The 20,898-nt window shown below is 38.0% G+C and overlaps 1 protein-coding gene across 29 annotated transcripts in view; it reads right to left on the minus strand.

Moving 5' to 3' along the window:
* The window catches only part of EIF4G3 (eukaryotic translation initiation factor 4 gamma 3), a 376,290-nt gene that overhangs the window by 96,061 nt on the left and 259,331 nt on the right, over positions 1 to 20,898 (minus strand). The gene's annotated exons all lie outside the window — the stretch shown is intronic.

Below are 20,898 nucleotides of genomic sequence, written 5' to 3' on the forward strand. Positions count from 1 at the left end.
CAGTATTCTTTAGGAGACACTTAGTCCTTCAAAAAACCTGAACAGACACACACACACACACACACACACACACACACACACCCTAATGCCCAGTGAGGTTGGGGCATATATATCCCCTCTCCTACAATTACTAATAGAAAGGTGCAGTAAAATTTGGGTGTGCTGAGGAATGAAGGGGGAGAAAAGGGAGTAGAAGGGAAGCAGTCAGGAAAAAAAAGGGAGAGAGAAGAGAGAAAGAGAGCGACATAGATTTACATGATAATTAACACTGATTAAACTAGAATGGGGGAATTAAATTTAAGCTATTGTCTCAGATTTGTTCTTTACTTTCTAGTTCATTGCACAGGGAGGGCACTCGAATTTGTTGACTGAACAAATAACAGCAGTTCTAGGCAAAGGCAATATTATTGACCTTCCCAAGGCAAAGACGTAGATTGTTTCCGCCTTGTCTTGTATTAAAGCATGACAGGACAAGCGACAGTCTCTGCATAGGATTCATAATTACCTGGACTCCCTCACCTAATAACTAAAGTCTTACAGACACATTTAATTTCAAGATTTTTGCAAATTTTTATGATACTGGAACAAAATGTTTTTCTTCAGAGCTATTTTGTAAAATGTCTAATGGACAAATTCAGAAAATAATTAGAGCAACAGACACGTTTAATCATTGGGTTTTAGGGAGATTCTTTGTCTTCTCTCTATGGAAGTTTTAAAACTGTGCTACAGTTTACTGTTCCTACAGCTAATTGGAGGGAAACAATTTTTGATGTGTTAAGATGTCTTAAGATTTCAAAAAGAATGCACATTATAGTAACATTTTTCTGGTTCTGTAAGATGTATCACAAGTCATCCCCATAAATGGAAGTGTCTCTTAGTTTTTCATTTACTTTTTATATGGGCTTGACTGGAGTCAAATTGTTACTCCTGCAAATTAAGAGCTAACAACTATCCCTGTACAACCTAAGAGATAAACACTGGACTTGGAGATGGAGGGCAAGGGTGAATGTAAAAGTTTCATAAACTTACTGGTTTTTATATAACCCACACGTGTTTTTAAAAATAGTTTTCCCTGAAGTCTGAGGTAGTTAGAATATGGAGGCCGGGTGCAGCGGCTCACGCCTGTAATCCCAGCACTTTGGGAGGCCAAGGCAGGCAGATCACGTGAAGTCAAGAGTTCAAGACCAGCCTGGCCAACATGGTGAAACCCTATCTCTACTAAAAAATACAAAAATTAGCTGGGCATGGTGGCATGTGCCTGTAATCCCAGCTACTCGGGAGGCTGAGGCAGGAGAATCACTTGAACCTGGAGGTGGAGGTTGCAGTGAGCAGAGATCACGCCACTGCATTTCAGCCTGGGCGATCGAGCAAGACTCCATCTCAAAAAAAAAAAAAAAGAAAAGATTATGGAGAAAAACTTTTATGTAAAATTGTAGGTCTTACCGGAATAGCAGAATCAAGAGCAGTTACGAGACAGGAATATAATACATTCTGAGGAACTATTCTGTGTAAACACATGATCTAGAACATGCAGTCTTTCTTTTTCTTTGCAGAAATACCAGCTCTTAAAGAAACTGCTAATAGTTAAGTCATGGTTTTTAGTCTAAAATCCTGACTCAGAAATGTTACACAGTAAGTACAAGAATGACAAACGTTACTGCTATCACTGGCATAATCTCCCTTTGTCTAGATTAATTCTAATCACAAAAAAGTACACCCATTGAAGAACGCTTATAAAGTAAAGCTGAAAAAAAAAAAAACCACCTACGTGTTATCTTTGAGACATTGTAAACCTGGGTTATTTTCTTTCCGAGATTTAAAAAGCATTATTATAGGCACATGTCTATTTAGTTTTATACTGGTTTTTGTTTTTGTTTTTTCCCCCACTAAACTTCAAACAAGAATTTAACCTTTATAGTTTTGGTCTTTGGGACTGTCCTAACACAAATTAACTGTTAAAATTCTTATATATTCAATCTGCTAATTTTTTTTTTTTTTTTTTTGGAGACATGGTCTTCCTTTGTTGTCCAGGCTGGAGCACAGTGGCATGAACTTGGCTCACTGTAGCTTCAAACTCCTGGGCCCCAGTGATTCTCCCACCTCAGCCTCCCCAGTAGCTGGGACCGCAGGTACATGCAACCATGCCCAGCTAATTTTTTAAACTTTTTGTAGACATCATCTCTTACCATGTTGCCCAGGCTGGTCTTGAACTCCTGGGCTCAAGTGATCCTCCCGTCTTGGCTCCCAAAGTGCTGGGATTACAGGAGTGAGCCACTGCCACACTCAGCCCAATCTGCTAAATTGTGATTAAGCAGCTAAAAGCTCATAATTACTGCTATGTAGTAGGATAATTTGAAAGCAATCAACTAAGAGGGAGACGACTAAAATTAAAAAAGATTCTAAAAAGATAAATAGGCAGTGAAGAACTATAAAAGAGCTAAATGTACATGATTCTAAAAATTAAGACATTTTATTCAAAAGTAAACAGGAACTAAAAAAACCTACTTGGCCTGGCATGGTGGCTCACGTCTAGAATCCCAGCACTTTGGGAGGCCAAGGTGGGCAGATCACAAGGTCAGGAGTTCAAGACCAGCCAGGACAACATAGTGAAACCCTGTCTCTACTAAAAATACAAAACATTAGCTGGGTGTGGTGGCAGGCCCCCGTAATCCCAGCTACTTGGGAGGCTGAGGCAGGAAAATCGCTTGTGGAGGTTTCAGTGAGCCAAAATTATGCCATTGCACTCCAGCCCGGGTGACAGTGTGAGACTCCCACTCAAAAAAAAAAAACAAAAAGAAAAAAAAAAATACCTTCATGATTAGTCTTCAGACAATCCACATAAGGATAAAATTAAACTGGTCAAGTTTCACATCTACTGTCAAGAGTCAAATCACAGCACAGATCTTTATGAGCCACTTCTAGTAGCAAGGATTTGGATTCAGGCTAATGAAATTAAATGGGATTTTTAGAGAGTAGGGTAAGGTTAAAAAACAGAAAAGGGTAAAAAAATATAAAATTATACCTACACTTCATTTATAACCACGTAAAATATTTATGTAAAAACTGGGAGGAAACAAAGAAAAGTTTAATGCTAACATGCAGGCTACATACTTGAATAATAAGTGGTTTCTCTTTGTTCTTCAATGCTTGTAATGATAATTTAAAATTGGAAGAAATAAAAAAGTAAAACTTTTAAAGTTAATTTTCATTCACTATTTCAAATCCTGTTTTATCCTGTATGACTAACCCACTTTAGTCTTGTTATAGATTTTAGGACAGATTGCTCTTTATAAAAATACTGTTGGAACACATTTTAAAAACAGCTAATTTTACTGGGCACAGTACAATTTTGTGTATGATTTTGATCTGGAGAACTCATGGAGTTCATAGACAGTACTCATTTTATACCCCAAAAAACGAAAAACCAAAAACAGCATCATTCCACAGAAGTTAAAAGAATGTAAAAGAGGTTAAGAGCAGTGGCTCACACCCAGCACTCTAGGAGGTTGAGGAGGGAAGACTGTTTGAGGTCAGGAGATCAAGACCAGCCTAAGTGAGACCTCTACAAAAAATTAAAAAATTAGCCAGGCACGGGGTACATGATTGTCATTCCGGCTTCTCAGGAGGCTAAAGTAGGAGGATCACTTGAGCCCAGGAGTTGGAGGTGCAGTGAGCCATGATTGTGCCACTGTACTCTAGCCTGGGTAACAGAGTGAGACCTTGCCTCAAAAAAAAAAAACAAAAAAAAACAAAAAACCCCAAAAGAACGTAAAAGCGCTAACTACGTAAGACAGGTAAATCTCTAATCCCAGGGTATCCTATCCTACTATTAGCTATGCCACAATATAAATCTGACAGCAATTTTTAGGTAAACTTAATATTGCTTCTCTTTACTAATTTATTAATCAGGTAGTCATCCAAGTAAGTTGCAAGAGTTTAACATTTTTTTCTATTTCCTTGGTATAATAAAGAAAAGAGATCTTTATTTTCCTCTCTCTCCCTTTTCTTAGATCTTAAGCTAAAGAACACTTGTAGTTAATTGCAAATGCTTCCTCTACCCCTTATATAAATATAAATATAGATATAGATAGCTAGACTCTGTCTCTTATAAAAATAAAATATACTGCACTCCAGCCTTGGTGACAGAGTGAGACTCTGTCTCTAAAAAAATAAGGCCAAGTATGGTGGCTCATGCCACCATGAGGTCAAGATGGGAGCATTGTCTAGGAGTTCAAGACCAGCCTGGGCAACATAGGGAGACCTCATCTCTACAAAATACAAAAAATTAGCCCAGCATGGTGGCTAATTTTTAAAAATTAGCCAGGTATAGTGTTGTGCACCTGTGGTACAAGCTACTCAGGAAGCTGAGGCAAGAGGATTGCCCGAGCCCGGGAGATTGAGGCTGCAGTGAGCTGTGATCACACCACTGTGCTCTAGCTTGGGTGAAAGAGTGAGACTTGGTCTCAAGATAAAATTTAAAAAACAATTAATAAGGCTGTTTTATTTTCTGCATTTGTGGAGATAATTTTCTGGGTTGGCCTGAACTGTGCACATTAGCTGAAGATCTTGTGACCACATAATGGCCAGGTAAGAGACTGAATTACAAAAAAGTCTCCCTTCTAGCTCCACATGCTTTTGGAATACAACATAAACTCCCTAGTTCCAAGATTTGAAATTTACGTGTCCAGAGTCTGGGTCTCTTAGATTGAAGTGACACAAAATTGACACTATGAAGACTTTCCAAGGATAGACACTTCACTAATGCTCAGGGAACAGTCCCAGTGCATTGTCACAGAGTTGCGCATAAACAGAGGAGAATGTTCTAATAATGGAACTTTCAGTGAGAGTTCCTATCCTTGTCACCTGGTTTTAATCCCTTCTCATTCATTCTTGATATATTTTGACAATTTTTACTTTTTTCCAAGTTTTGAGATCTACAGGTTGGTACTAAATCATTCTGATTATACAATATGCAAGAACTTTTTCCCTCTAGAGTACCTATAGGCTGTGAATCATATTCTGTGCCAAATCACCACCTTTTTTCCTTTCACAGATCTTCATGGAAATCTAGGAAAATGTGATGATTCATCTAAGAAACTAAGGTGGCATGAAGAAGAAACCCAGGTGAGAGAAGGATAAATTTTACAATGAAGATGTAATGACCTGAAAAGAGTAACAATGGCGATGAAATATGTAAGAATGATGGGTCACTGAGAGATGTCAACCAAAAGAAAAACTTGAGAGTTAGGTCTAGTGTTTTTCAGGCATTTTCTCAGAGGTTGTTATATGAAATGTATGTTGACTTGGTAATTAGGCTTCCCATTGTATGACAAAATCTCTCTGCTCTATCACTGCTTCACAAAGAGCTTGAATTACATGAGTTGGTTTGGTGAGGTCCTAGCAACGGAAACAAAACAGTATAATAAAATGAGGAAAATAGACTTAAATTCTATCAAACACAGCCATTTCACTTGGGGAGGACAAGGTGGGTGAACTGCTTGAGGCCAGGAGTTCCAAAATTAGCCTGAGCAACACAGTGAGATACCATCTCTTATGAAAAAAATTTTTAAATTAGCTAGGTGTGGTGGCATGTGTCTATAGTCCTAGCTACTTAGGAGGCTGAGGCAGGAGGACAGCTTGAGCCCAAGGGTTGAAGGTTATATGATCGTATTACTGTACCCTAGCCTGTGTGACATAGCAAGAACCTGTCTCTAAAAACAACGAAGCCAGATATCTATAACACAATTTAAATGTTTTTACTTCTAGCTTTAACGTTAAATATCAAAGTAAAAGTCAAATCCAGGTTTAGTAATTTTATTTATATCCTCAATAACCACTTTTTGGTTTTATAAATTTTTTCCCTACTGTTTTCTTGTTATCTGTTTAATTTATTTCCTATCTGTATTATTTCCTTTCTTTTACTTTTTCTGGGTTTGTTCTTCTTTTAATAATTTCTTAAGGTGAAAGCTGAGGTCAGTAATTAGATTTTTTTTTTTTTTTTGACGGAGTCTTGCTCTGTCACCCAGGTTGGAGTGCAGTGGCGCCATCTTGGCTCACTGTACGCTCCGCCTCCCGGGTTCACGCCATTCTCCTGCCTCAGCCTCCCCAGCAGCTGGGACTACAGGCGCATGCCACCATGCCTGGCTAATTTTTTTGTATTTTTAGTAGAGATGGGGTTTCACTGTGTTAGCCAGGATGGTCTCGATCTCCTGACCTCATGATCCGCCTGCCTTGGCCTCCCAAAGTGCTGGGATTACAGGTGTGAGCCACCGCGCCTGGTCTTTTTTTTCGTTTCTAATAATTGCGGTTAAGTGATGTAAATTTCCATCTGTGTACTGCTTTAGCAGCGTGGTAGGCAGAACAATGGACCAAACCAAAGATGCCAATGACTTAATGTTTTTAACCTTGTGAATACGTAACCTTACCTGGCAAAACTGACATTACAAATGTGATATTAAAGGATGTTGTGATGAAGAGACTATTATCCTGGATTAACCCAGTGGATCCAATGTAATCGAAAGGCTCATTACAAGCAAGAGGGAGGTAGGAGAAACAGAGAAAGAGATTTGAAGATGCTATGCTGTTGGCTTTGAAGATGGAGGAAGGGGTCACAGCCAAAGAATGTAAGCAGTCTCTAACAGATAAAAAAGACAAGGGAATAGATTCTTCCACAGAGTCTCCAGAGGAGTCACAGACCTGATGATACCTTGATTTTTGGCCCAAATGAAACCCATTTTGGACTTCTGACATCCAAAACTGTAAGATAATATGTATTGTTTTAAGCCACTGTGTTTGTGGTGATTTGTTACAACAACAGCAATAGAAAATAAACAAAAGAAACATCCACAAAATTTGATATGTTGGGTGGGTTTTCATTTTCCCTCGGTTCAAAATATTTTATAATTTCATTTCTGATTTCTTCTTTGACCTCTGCGTTATTTAAAAGTGTGTTAGTTTCTAAACATATGGGGGATTTTCCAGAGATATTTTTCTCATTGATTTCCAACTTGAATCCTTTTAAAGTTATGAAGCCTCAGTTTTGGAAACACAATATGGTCTATCTCGGTAAATGTTCAATTTGTATTTGAAAAGAATGTGTATCTACTGTTCGAATGATTAGTCAATTAAATCAAGTTGGTTGACTGTGCTATTCAATCTCCTAGGTCCTTACTAGTTTTCTGTTTACTGGTTCTACCAATTCTGGGTTTTCCAGTTATGTCGATTCCTTATCGCTACTTTTTGAATATGTGAAATACAGTTATAGCAACCGTATCTAATAACCCTTTAATGATTTTTCTGCTAATTCTAAGTATGTCAGTAATGAGCTTCAACTGATTTGTCTTCTCCTCATTATGGGTCATATTTTTTTCATGGTGTCACTGGGCCAAAAATCAAGGTATCATCAGGTCTGTGACTCCTCTGGAGGCTCTGTGGAAGAATCTACTCCCTTGTCTTTTTTATCTGTTAGAGACTGTTTGTATTCTTTGCAAATACTTGAGGAAGAAACAATATCAATTTTACACCAACTTTCTCAGAATACTGAAGGAGAAAACTCATTAACTCATCATTTGAAGTCTGCGTCGTTACCAAGATACCCAAACATGACAATCACCAGAAAACTAAAGGTGAACATCCCTTATAAATTTAAACACAAATGCCCCACCCCCCAAAAAAAAAACACTAAATAAAATTTTAGCAAGTAAAATTCAACAATACAGAAAAAGAAAAAAATGTGATGGCCAAATTTTATCCCAGGAAAGCAGGTTGGTTTAATATTCAAATATCACATATTTTCAAATAAGCAATTAATAAGCAAAAAAGAAAACCATATGATTTACTAACAAATGCAGGAAAAGCAATTGATAAAATCCAATCTATATTCTTGACTAAAATAATTTCTCAGCAGTCTAGGAATAAAAAAGAAGTTCCTCATCTAGATAATAAAAAACTGACAGTTAACATCATACTTAATGGTAAAAGATTGAAAGATTTCTCCCTGAGAAAATGTTTACTTTTACCACTTCTATTCAGCATTGTATTGAAGGTCCCAGCTAGTGCAGTAAGTCAAGAAAAAGAAATAAAGCGTGCATCCAGATGGAAATGAACTAACTTTGTCTTCGTTCAAATAAGATCTTAAAATCCAAAGGGATCGCCATGAAAAAGCTAACAAGACTAGCAAGTGTACTCAGTGAAGTTGCAAGACATGAAACTGATATACAAAAATCTATCATATATTGTATTTCCATATACTAGTAACAAAAATTGAAATAAAAAATACCACATACAAGAGCATCTAAAGATATAAATTTGACAAAAGATACAAAAAACCTATACGCTAGAAACTCCAATTATTGAGAGAATTAAAGAATACTTTAAAATATGCCTTTGGGAGGCCGAGGCAGGCAGATCACGAGGTCAGGAGATCGAGACCATCCTGGCTAACACGGTGAAACCCCATCTCTACTAAAAATACAAAAAATTAGCTGGGTGTGGTGGCGGGCGCCTGTAGTCTCAGCTACTTGGGAGAGGCAGGGGAATGGCGTGATCCCGGGAGGCAGAGGCTGCAGTGAGCTGAGATCATCCCATTGCACTCCAGCTTGAGCGATAAGAGCGAGACTCTGTCTCAAAAAAACAAACAAAAAAAACCATGACCATGTTCATGGGTCAGAATACTCAATATTGCAAGATGTCAATTCTGTCTACAGTGTCAATGCAAATCAAATTTCAACTGCCTTTTTTTTGCAGGAAAAAATATAGAAAACCTGATTATAAAATGAATCTAGAAAAACAAAGGACCTAGAATGGCCAAAACAACTTTGAAAAAGAAGAATGAAATTAGAGGGCTTAATACTCGGATTTTAAGACTTATTACAAAGCTTCTGTATCACGACTGTGTGGTATGAGCATAAAGACAACCGGATAAATAGAAAAAAACAGAGAATCCATTCAATCGACTCTCAATATGTATGCACAACATACTTATAGAAGTGGTACAAAGGAGATTTAGCAGAAACAAGATAGCCTGAAATTTTCAGACATTACTGGTGGGAATATAAAATGGCAAATGTACTTTCGAAAATGACTTACAATTTCTTAAAAATTAATATACAGCTATATATAACCCAGCCATTTCATCTATACATATTTACCCAAGAAAAATGACAGCTTATGTCCATACAAAGACTTGTACCTAGGTGCTCACAGCAACATTATTTGTAATAGCCCCAAACTGGAAACAGTCAAAATGTCTATCAATAGGTTAAAAAACAGACAAATTGTGGCAAATCCGTACTCGGCATTTCTTTAAAAATACAACATATAGGCCGGGCACGGTGGCTCACGCCTGTAATCCTAGCACTTTGGGAGGCCGAGGCGGGTGGATCACGATGTCAGGAGCTCAAGACCATCCTGGCTAACATGGTGAAATCCCGTCTTTACTAAAAATACAAAAAATTAGCCGGGTGAGGTGGTGGGCGCCTGTAGTCCCAGCTACTCGGGAGGCTGAGGCAGGAGAATGGCGTAAACCTGGGAGGCGGAGCTTGCAGTGAGCCGAGATCGCACCACTGCACTCCAGCCTGGGTGACAGAGTGAGATTCTGTCTCAAACAAAACAAAACAAAACAAAAAAACATATATAAACATGCTGAATGAAAGAAGCCAGTCAGGCTGGGCATGGTGGCTCACGCCTTTAACCTCATCACTTTGGGAGGCCGAGGCAGGTGGATTGCTTAAGCTCAGAGTTTGAGATCAGCCTGGGCAACATGGTGAAACTGTCTCTACAAACAAAAACAAACAAAAAACAAAAAATTAGCCAGACATTGTAGTGCACGCCTGTTGCCCCAGCTACTTGGGAGGCTGAGGCAGGAGGATGCATTGAACCTGGGGGGTCAAGGCTGCAGTGGGCTGTGATCGTGCTACTGCACTCCAACCTAGGTGACAGAGTGAGACCCCATCTCAGAAAGAAGCCAGACAAAAAAGAGTTCATGCTTTCATTTACGTAAGATTTCTAAAATGCAAACTAATCTGTAGTGACAAAAAACTTGTGCTTGCCTGGTGATGAAATAAGGCTAGTAGTGCAGGAGGGAGGGATTTACAAAACAGGCATAAAAAAATTTTGGGTGATAAATATGATTATAGTTGCCATTTATACAGAGTATGTTCCTGTTAAAAGTGATCAAATATTTTGTGTACATTAACCTTATGTCAACTATACCTCGATAGAAATATTAAAGTGTCCTGGGTGGTTTCTGAAGTACCCAAAACATTAGCATATCCATGGATCTATTACACACTTATCAAAATATGATAATGTATGTTTACTGGCATAAAACCATTTCTATGACATACTGTTTTTACAAGGCTTTAAAATTATATATACAGTTATTTTTCCATTTACAAAGGTAAATATATAATCTGTACATCTAAGTAGTGGGACTCCAAGGGGTTTTTTTCTTCCTCCTCATTTCTGTTGCTTTTATCTTTTACTTTTTGTTTTTAATGACAAATGTGTCCATTGAAACAAAGGTAATATCCCTCTCTCCCGACTAGCCATTTCTACTTGCCTGAGGTGAACCTTGCCTCAGCACTTTGTATCTGATGTATAGTCTTCTACACCATCATGGCTCATACAAATAATCACAACCCCATATACAAGTTTATTTTATTATTTATTTTATTTTTTAGACAGGGTTTCTCTCTGTGGCTCAGGTTGGAGTGCACTGGTGCAGTCACGGCTCTCTATACTCTTGAATTGCCGGGTTCAAGCAGTTCTCCTGCTTCGGCCTCTTGAGTAGCTGGGACCACAGTCACGCGCGAGCACTTTGCTAATTTTTATTTTTTTGTAGAGACGGGTCTCCCTATGTTGCCTAGGTTGGTCTTGAACTCCTGGGCACAAGCAATCCTTCCGTCTTAGCCTCCCAAAGGGCTGCAATTACAGGCATGAGCCACAGCACCTAGCCACAAGTTTAATGGGGTCATAACTAAATGAGTTGTTCTTCAACATGCTTTATTTTCACTTAAGAAAATCCCTCCTAGCGTCTAGTCATTATGCAAACACCAGTATGCAACATTTCTTTTGAAAAATCTTACGTTTTTGCTATTTTTCTTACCACGAAAACTTTTAAATATATCCCACTAGTACCTTTTATTTAAAAAAACAAACAAACAAAAAAAATGGCAGTTTCTCACTATGTTGCCCAGGCTGCTCTTGAACTTCTGGGCTCAAGTAATCCTCTGCCTCAGCTTCCTGAGTAGCTGAAATTATAGGTGTGAGCCACTGCACCCAGCCTATACTAGTTATTTCCAAATACAGATATTGTCAGATTTAGTTCCACAAAGGTTACTCATACTCCTCTCACAAAGAAATGTATCTTGGATTTTCTCTATTCTCACAAGTACTTTATATTTGGCAAACTAATAGCTTAAACGTGCTATTTCTACACTCACTAATGAGGTTAAGCATTTTTTCCTTTTTTTGTTTTTGGTTATTTGCTCTTTCTTTTCTGTGAATTTCCTATTTTCATCCTTTATCTAATCTTCCATTAGATACTTTGTTTTCTTTTTAACCCACAAGTATTTTCCTACAGATAGGTTAACCTTATACATATGGTCTTTTGATTTCCTTTCTGCCAAGACAAAACCCAACATTTATTTATTCTTTTCTTTTAGACAGGGTCTCACTTTGTCACCCAGGCTGAAGAACAATGGCTCAATCACGGCTCCCTGCAGCTTCAACCCCCCTGGTTCAGGTGATCCTCCCACCTCAGCCTCCCACGTAGCTAAAGTACAGGTGCATGCCACCACATCTCGCTAATTTTTGTATTTTTTGTAGAGACAGGATTTCGTTATATTTTTCAGGCTGGTCTTTGAACTCCTGGGCTCAAGCAATCCACCCAACTTGACCTCCCATAGTGCTGGGATTATAGGTGTAAGCCATCAAGCCTGACCCCATTTTTTTTTAATTATCATCACTTTATATTGCATTTTCTCTAACCAGTATATGCTGACTTTGAAAACAATACCAAAAGAAAAAATAATAATAAAAAAATCCATTTTAACTAATCTGAAATTAAGGCAAGGGAAAGTCTTTTTTTTCTTGCCTTTAATACATATCACAAAGTAAATTAGAAGGGAGACACAGCGTCTACAAAGCCTATGATCTGGCATACTTCTCCTCAGCAGTAAGCTACTATTTTACTCTAGCTATGACTTTTGAGAATCACTAAGCAATAATATTTTTTAAAGACCCTTTTATAGAGAAGAAAATCAGAATGTTATTTCCTATTGTAAGGATGTAGGCTATCCTTCTAAAGACACCGAAGTCAGAATGTTATTTTCTCTTGTGATGACTTCAGTTAGCCCTCTGGAGATATATATATATATATATAGTAAGACGGAGTTTTGGTCTTGTTGTCCAGGCTGGAGTGGAATGGCGCAATCTTGGCTCACTGCAACCTCCACCTCCCGGGTTCAAGCAATTCTCTTGCCTCAGCCTCCCAAGTAGCTGGGATTACAGGCACACACCACCACACCCAGCTAATTTTGTATTTTTAGTAGAGATGAGATTTCTCCATTTTGGTCAGGCTGGTCTCAAACTCCCAATCTCAGGTGATCCACGGGCCTTGACCTCCCAAAGTGCTGGGTTTACAGGCGTGAGTCACTGCGCCCAGTCGAGATAAATTACTTTATTGTACAAGTAAAATTTATAAACGGTGATATTTAACTAAGTTTTTTAAATAGGCAATTTGTTTTAAGTCACATATTTTAAGTAGACAAATTCCTGTAAATTTTCAAGCAAACTTTGATTTAATATATTTTATTCACATTCTTATCTTTTATTGGTAAAGATATGAGATAGCCTATTAATAAGTGATCATTATGGCAGAAAAGTAAGTAGAAAGGGCAACAATTAAAACTAAAAATTATCATCACATTATGACTGGTGATTGGATAGAAGAGAGAATAGAATAGTAGAATATATTAGGCTTGTTCTCTGCTTTTAAGTGAGAAAGGTGATTCCTACTGCCAAGAATAGGAAGTCGGAATAACTTTCTTCCATTAATCTACCGTGTAATAGGAACTGAGAGAATTCTAAGAGAAAGAGGCTTAAAAATTCCAGTAACATATATGGTAGACTTTCTTACTGATCAGAAGCTACCTGATTCTCACTGTACTCTGTTTCATCTCCTATTCTGACCAAAACTTCCACCGAGAGCTTGGGTTTTTTTTCCCTATTAACTTCAGTCCTAGGCCTTTGGGATTTTTACACCAACTCTCTTTGGTCACTCTCTAGAAATACTGTTTCAGAATGGCAGTGGTCCAGGTTTCCTGATAGTAAATGCAGGAATCATCCATATATAGAGAAAGCTAAAGTCTCAATATTATTTTCAAAACCTTTTCTGCTAAAATATATTTTAGTAACAGTCTGCCTCTCTGTTGCTCCTCCAAACAACATAACTCATTTGAACAGGAATAATTATTTTATATAATAGAAGTGTTTATAAAAATTATGTGTAAATTATACTTGGGTGTATTTGAAAATGCTAAGAATGAATTATGTGATGTAACCATGTATAATTCTTAATGCATATGAAACCCTAAATATACCATATTCATAATGAAAAAAAATCTAATTTTTCCATTGACCAAATACCTATTTTGTGCAGAGAACAATTCCATATGTTGTTATTTGTAAATGAAAAAGCAAAAGCCAAGAAAAGCCAACACAATTTTGACGTAGAATTGAAAGGTAGCGGGCTTGTAATATTAAGATATTATAAAACTAAAGTAACTAAGGTAATTATGCTGTTAATGCAAGGTTAGGCAGAGAAAAGTGGCTCAATAGAAACCATTAATCTGAACGCAGTGTTGAAGTGCTGTATCAGCTTAACCAACAGTGTGCCTCATTATATAAATTGACCTCAGTCCTTGACCATTCCGAAAGAACAGCTGTTGGATTCCAAACCATGATTTTAAGGTCATGGATGATGTCACAGGATTGCAATGTGAGACATCTGTACCAGGGGCTAGATACCACACTATCAAATTATACCAAGATATGAGCTGGTGATTCCATAGCCATATATGCTAAACTGGAAGAATACTGTTGAATTCAATTTTTTGTCATTATACTCCAGCTTCTGATATTGCCAGGTGAGGAGATAATGCTTACTAAAGTATGCAGTCTAAAAGCTCCAGCTTAGCCAATGTTTGGGCTCTGTCCCAAAGTGGCATGGAAAATAGAAGAAAATGTGCATCTGCTTCTGCTTTTCTCATCATGCTTCAGCAGGTCCAGTGTGTATTTTGACATCCCCAGGCTTCTGCCCTGCCATGGACATTCCTGTATCTTTATTTTCTTGATTTCACTCTTCTTTCTTCAAATCTTTGATGCTTATATCTACTTAGGTGATGGAATTTCTCTCAGAGTAGTAAATGACAAAATTATCAAAAATTCAACATCCTTTCAATTCACCATTACACTCAAATATTTTTGCAGCATTTGGGATTGGTATTGTCTGATACAAACTCTTTTTGAAAAGTTCTTTTAGGCCTATATTCGTATCAGTCTCCAAGTCCTGCTTTTCCTATTTCCATATCGAACATACTTCTTAGAATCTGAAGACCTCTATCTTATTTCAAATATCAATTTCACTTGACTGAACTCTAGTTTTTTGATATCTCAAATACTTATCAAAGTGCCACTTAAATCCAAAAATTCTGATGTAAATTCACTTGCATGGGAATGAATCTACTACTAGCTTCAAGGTCTACCTTTTTTTTTTTTTTAAACGGAGTTTTGCTCTTGTTGCCCAGGCTGGAGTGCAATGGCATGATCTCGGCTCACCACAACCTCTGCCTCCCGGGTTCATGCGATTCTCCTCCCTCAGCCTCCCAAGTAGCTGGGATTACAGGCATGCGCCACCACGCCCGGTTGATTTTGTATTTTTAGTAGAGATGGGGTTTCTCCATGTTGGTCGGGCTGGTCTCAAACTCCCAACCTCAGGTGATCTGCCCACCTTGGCCTCCCAAAGTGCTGGGATTACAGGCGTGAGCCACCATGCCCAGCCTTCAAGGTCTACCTCTTTAAGAACATGTGCTTCTCTGGTTTCTGAGACATAGCAAAGTTAGAAATTTGGCTTTTACCTTTTGGTCAACATCAGGCCCATTTACTGCTCTGCATTTTTAACATTTTTACCAACCCACTTAGTGTATACCCTTGCTACTCTACACAATCAAAGACTTGGATACAAGCTAAGAATAATTATTGGGGTTTGAGTTCTTTGAGGATAAGGATTGTATTTTATTGGTCTCTTCAATCTACCCAGCAACCAATACAATGCTTGGCAAATCTGTTAATGAATAAATGACCTGCAATCAAAATTAAACTCACGATTAATGTCTCTCTAGAACAACAATACTGGTTAAATCTCTTTGTGTTAAGTAGGTAGTATTACAGTATTCCCATTTCAGAGATGAGGAAACTGAAGAACAGAGAGATGATTAAGTTTCCCCTTTACAGAGAGTAAAGGCTGGAGCTAGAACTGAAACACAGATCTAACTTCCAAATCCTTCCCAACTCAGTACCCTGCCTCTCAAGTCTGCCTTATCCTGCACTTTCTCGCCTGAATTCCAGCTTCATTATTATCTTGGTTAAAGTTGTCTTTTGCTTTTGTAGCAGAATAGGATGTGCAGTTTACTGTCCCAACAGCACAGTATGTCATTAGAAAAATAAAATGGCAAAGTGACGCTAAGTAGAAGGTTTGTTCCAAAAAGTTCAGTGGAGGACAGTCCATTAAGCAATTGTCGACACTGAGAACAAAGATGACTCCAATGAGACCACTGGCGTATTTTTGAGGCCTCTGTTTTTACTGCTCTGTTTGCAGCCTTAGGCACTTTTGCATTTCAATAAGACACTTTTGAACCACTTCTACCATCATCAAAAAAGCCTGCAATTTATTTCAAGGTAAACCTAGTACAGATGCAAAAAAGTCAATCACTACAGCACAAATATGTAATTTAATTAGGAAAGAGACTATAACACACATAGTTATCGTTCCATCTACTCAACACTTTTCATCTCCAAATAAAATGCTACAGTGACTGCCTCGAATATGTAAACCTAGATGGAAAAAAATATATATACTTTCCATCTGACCATCAGTGAATCTACGTTACCAGACTGCAAAGCGCAGAGAAATTTGCTCTAACCTTAATATGTGGGAGCTATTATGAGTAATAAAAAATACACTCTAACAGGGACCATCACTTACTCCCTTCTCTCTTTACCTTACCCATCCCAATATTTACGTATCTGTCTCTCTATAAAATTATCAAGTTCTCAGTGGAAAGGGACTTTGCCTCATTCATCTCTGTGGTGCTAGAGGTCAGAAAAGGGCCTGTCACATGGTAGGTATAAATTAGCATTGCCAGAACAAATGAAATCAATCTATTAACCAATTTAATTCTGGATTTTGTACCAAAAATAGTGAAGCATGGATTTATAACATCTCTTTTGGCACATCATAAAAACTTATGGTTAAGTCATTCGTATTTCTTGGTTTTCCATGACAGTTCCCGGTTTGAATATTCTTCTCTAATGTGTCCCAAAATATGGAGAATAGGCAGTCAAAAGGGTATTCTAATTTATAACTCATTTTAACGTAACATTTTAGAGAAGATCTAGAGTCTGTTATTGAAATTTAAAGAAAGGGCCGGGCGCGGTGGCTCAAGCCTGTAATCCCAGCACTTTGGGAGGCCGAGACGGGCGGATCACGAGGTCAGGAGATTGAGACTACCCTGGCGAACACGGTGAAACCCCGTCTCTACTAAAAAATACAAAAAACTAGCCGGGCGAGGTGGCGGGCACCTGTGGTCCCAGCTACTCGGGAGGCTGAGGCAGGAGAATGGCGTAAGCCCGGGAGGCGGAGCTTGCAGTGAGCCGAGATCGCCACTGCACTCCAGCCTGGGCGACAGAGCAAGACTCTGTCTCAAAAAAGAAAAAAAAAAAGAAATTTAAAGAAAGAACTGCCAGCGTCTATTTATTCCAACTTTATCTGCTGATATGTTTGTTGAATTGAACACTACTAAATCTTATCTCCAAAAAACTGGAATTTTTCTGTGCTCTAATGAAAACATAATGATACAAGTGGTATCAGAAATTAACACAGAAAATAAATTCTTAAGAAATATTTCCATTCTCTGCATTCACATTACTGAAGAATAATAATTGATATTAATAAGAAGTGAGGCATTGCAAATCTTGAAGAATATTAGAAATCATTCAAAACAGACTGGTAGGTACCTTTTGAAATTTGACAATCTATGTTTCACATATATCAGATAAATCATCATGAGAGAATTGTTTTTGTTTTTGTTTCTGAGATGGAGTCTCACTCTTGTCACCTAGGCTGGAGTACATGCAGTGACATAATCTCGGCTCACTGTTACCTCAGCCTCCTTGGTTCAAGCAATTCTCCTGCCTCAGTCTCTGGCGTAGCTGGGACTACATGCACTACCACACTTGGCTAACTTCTATATTTTCAATAGAGATGGGGTTTCACCATGTTGGCCAGGCTGGTCTCGACTCCTGACCTCAGGTGATCCATCCGCTCACCTTGGCCTCCCAAAGTGCTGGGATTACAGGCGTGAACCACCTTACCCAACCGAAAATTATTATTTGAATGAGACCTAAGACACATATAACTGCAAAATTTATAATTAAACTTGCTTCTGGCTTCAATTATGACAAAAGTAATTCATATGAACAAAAAAATTTCACAACAAACGAGGAAAAACTGAAAAAGTCTTCTCTTTCCCATCTTGCTCCTAGGTCTCTCTCCCCAGAGAAAATCATTATTAAGTATTTCCTACTTATCCTCAGAAAATATTGGTGTATATGCAAGCACATATATGTGTGCATTATACATGTGAATGTACATACAGGTTTCTCCTTTATTTATACTGTAAGTACTGTTTTACACCTTGGTATGGCTTTAAAATTAGAGCAAAACTCATTTGTAAGATACACAGAAAAGCCGTGTTTTAGGGGTTATTCATGATTGATACAATTTATGGAACATCAATGTATAATATGATGTCAAAAGGAGGTTTTCCCTACATGATCAGGTATACTGATTTAAATATTTCAAATGTCACTCAAATCTTATTTGAATTATGTTAAAAAACTAAAATAAATTATGACAGTCTGGGACTCAATAAATACCTGTTGAATGAAAGAGAACTATTAACGATGGTATTATGTTACAAAAGCCCTAATAGTTTTTGGATGTTATTGATCATCTCATTGAATACTGAACGCTATCACATAAATAATGACTTCTACTTTTATTTCTATACATTTTAGCAACAGGGTGTTGCTATGCTGCCCAAGTTGGAGTGCGGTGACACCATCATAGCTCACTGCAACCTCGAACTCCTAGGCTCAAGTAATCTTTCTGTCCCAGATTCCTGAGTACCTCCAACTACAGGCATACGCCACCATGCCTGGTTAATTTTTAAACTTTTTGTAGAGAAAGGGTCTCTCTGTTGCCCAGGCTGGTCACGAACTCTGGGCCTCAAGTGATCTTCTCACCTCAGCCTTGCAAAGTGTTGGGATTATACGTGTGAGCCACGGTAGCCAGCCTACTTTTATTTCTTAAACACTGCACTTGTATTAAGGTGATGGCTAGGTTACATGCACGAATTCTGGAATTGGCAGAAATTTGGAGAGAGGTATTAACTAATGAACTGGGAAGGATACATTCTGTGCTTTTTGCTATCCCTTACTAATTACTCAGGGTGAGCGCATTTGACTTTGTATCCCTTGTTATCAACTACCTGTTCATCCAGCTGTAGCTTTATGTAAATATTATATTCATCTTTCATATAAAAATATCTCACTTTAGTAAGAACTATTTTAAATGATTTTAACTTTTGAATGCTGAAGTCTAAGATTTGTTTACAGGATATGTAGCTTAATTTGAGAGGCAATATTACAAAAATGTGGCTATGAGTATAAATTGTAGAGTTGAAATTTGAATTCTGATTCCACCAATTATTAACTATATAACCTTCAGCAAGTATCATCTCCTCCATGCCTCATTCACCTCTTCTGTAAAGTAAAGATAATAGAGTTGTCGTGAGGGTTAAAGAATTTACCACAGTGTCTGATAAATAGCAAGCATTTAATCAGTGATAGCTACTATTATTAAAATCAACAGGCCAGGCATGGTAGCTCATGCCTGTAACCCCAGCACTTTGGAAGGCCAAGGCAGGAGGACTGCTGGAGGCCAGGAGTTCAAGACCAGCTGGGCAATATGGCGAGACTATGTCTCTACAAAAAGTTAGCTTGGTGTGGTGGCATGCACCTGTAGTTCCAGCTACTCAGGTGGCTGAGGTGGGAAGATTGCTTGAGACCAGGAGGTCAACTCCGCAGTGAGCCATGTTTATGCCACTGCACTCTAGCCTGGGTGACAGAGCAAGACCCTGTCTCAAAGAAAAGAAAAGAAAAGAAAAGAAAAGAAAAGAAAAGAAAAGAAAAAAAAAAAAACCTACAAATTTTTCTTACCAGGGTGGTGATTTTAAATATACCTGATTTGTTACTATCAGATATTCTAAAAAACAAGACAAAACAAAAACCCAACAAAAACATCAACACAAATCTATACATTTGCTTGAAATGAGTAAATAAACATTTAATAAAAGCTCTCAGGGGATTAGAAAAATAAAAGCTTTACTAATTCTGGAGATGTAAAAGAAGTTGGAGAGGTAAAATGTATACATATCAATATGCATAAAGTACTATGAGTATTTTAAATTGACATAATTATATGTTTAAGGGTTCAAGGAATTATCAGAATAGAAAACCCTGTGAATAGAGTCATATTGAAAAATTGAAAAAAAAAAACCAACATTTTTTTTTTCCTCGAGGTGGAGTCTCACTCTGTTGCCCAGGCTGGAGTACAGTGGCGCAATCTTGGCTCACTGCAACCTCCGCCTCCTGGGTTCAAGCAATTCTCCTGCCTCAGCCTCCTTAGCAGCCGGGATTACAGGTAACTGACACCACACCCAGCTAACTGAATTGAGCAGTTTCCTTAATGTGGTCTAGGTTGAAGACAGCATCAAGGAAACAATGCAGGAATTAACACTCATCAAATAGGTCTGGGAGATTGGCAAAAAGATTAAAAAATAATATTAAAGCAAAGCTAGGATGAAATAACGATAGAGTTTCAAGGCTCATCTGGGAGCCTGGATCTTGTATCCTCGAAACGACTATTTCTACAGGTCTTAGAGAGATACCTGGCATCCAGCAGCAATATTTTCTCTGAAAGAATTTTCCGGAAAATGTGCACTTTAAACACTTTTCCAGAGAAGTCTGAAAGCAGAGTTGTAATAGCTGAGGTGTAAGATAACGACAGTCTGTGAAATGGAGTGAAAAGAAATGGGGATTGAACAGATGGGTGAATAAATGAATGGTTTGATAGGTGGAAAGAAGAGACAGATACAGAAGGGTCTCAGGTAGAAGAGTTGAAGGAAGACTTACAGAGGGTGGCTGAATTGGGCCAAAAACATAAGAGACCAAGTTACAAACAAAGAAAAAGCAGAATCACTACCTTAAGTTCTGATCACAGGGAACCGCTCTGCTTTCCGGGCCCAACTGGGTATTTCATATTTGTGACATCAAGCAATGCCTCTAGAATGATTGCTACAGGTTTTTTTTTTTTTTTTTTTTTTTTTGACAAGGTCTTACTCTGTCGCCCAGGCTGGAGTGCAGTAGTGTGAACACGGCTCAGTGCAGCCTCAATCTCAAAGGCTCAAGCAATCCTCCCACCTCATTCTCCAGAGTAGCTGGGACTACAGGCACACACCACCATGCTTGGCTAATTTTTTACTTTTTTTTATA

This window comes from Papio anubis, chromosome 1, assembly GCF_008728515.1.
Source record: "Papio anubis isolate 15944 chromosome 1, Panubis1.0, whole genome shotgun sequence".
Classification (NCBI taxonomy): domain Eukaryota; kingdom Metazoa; phylum Chordata; class Mammalia; order Primates; family Cercopithecidae; genus Papio; species Papio anubis.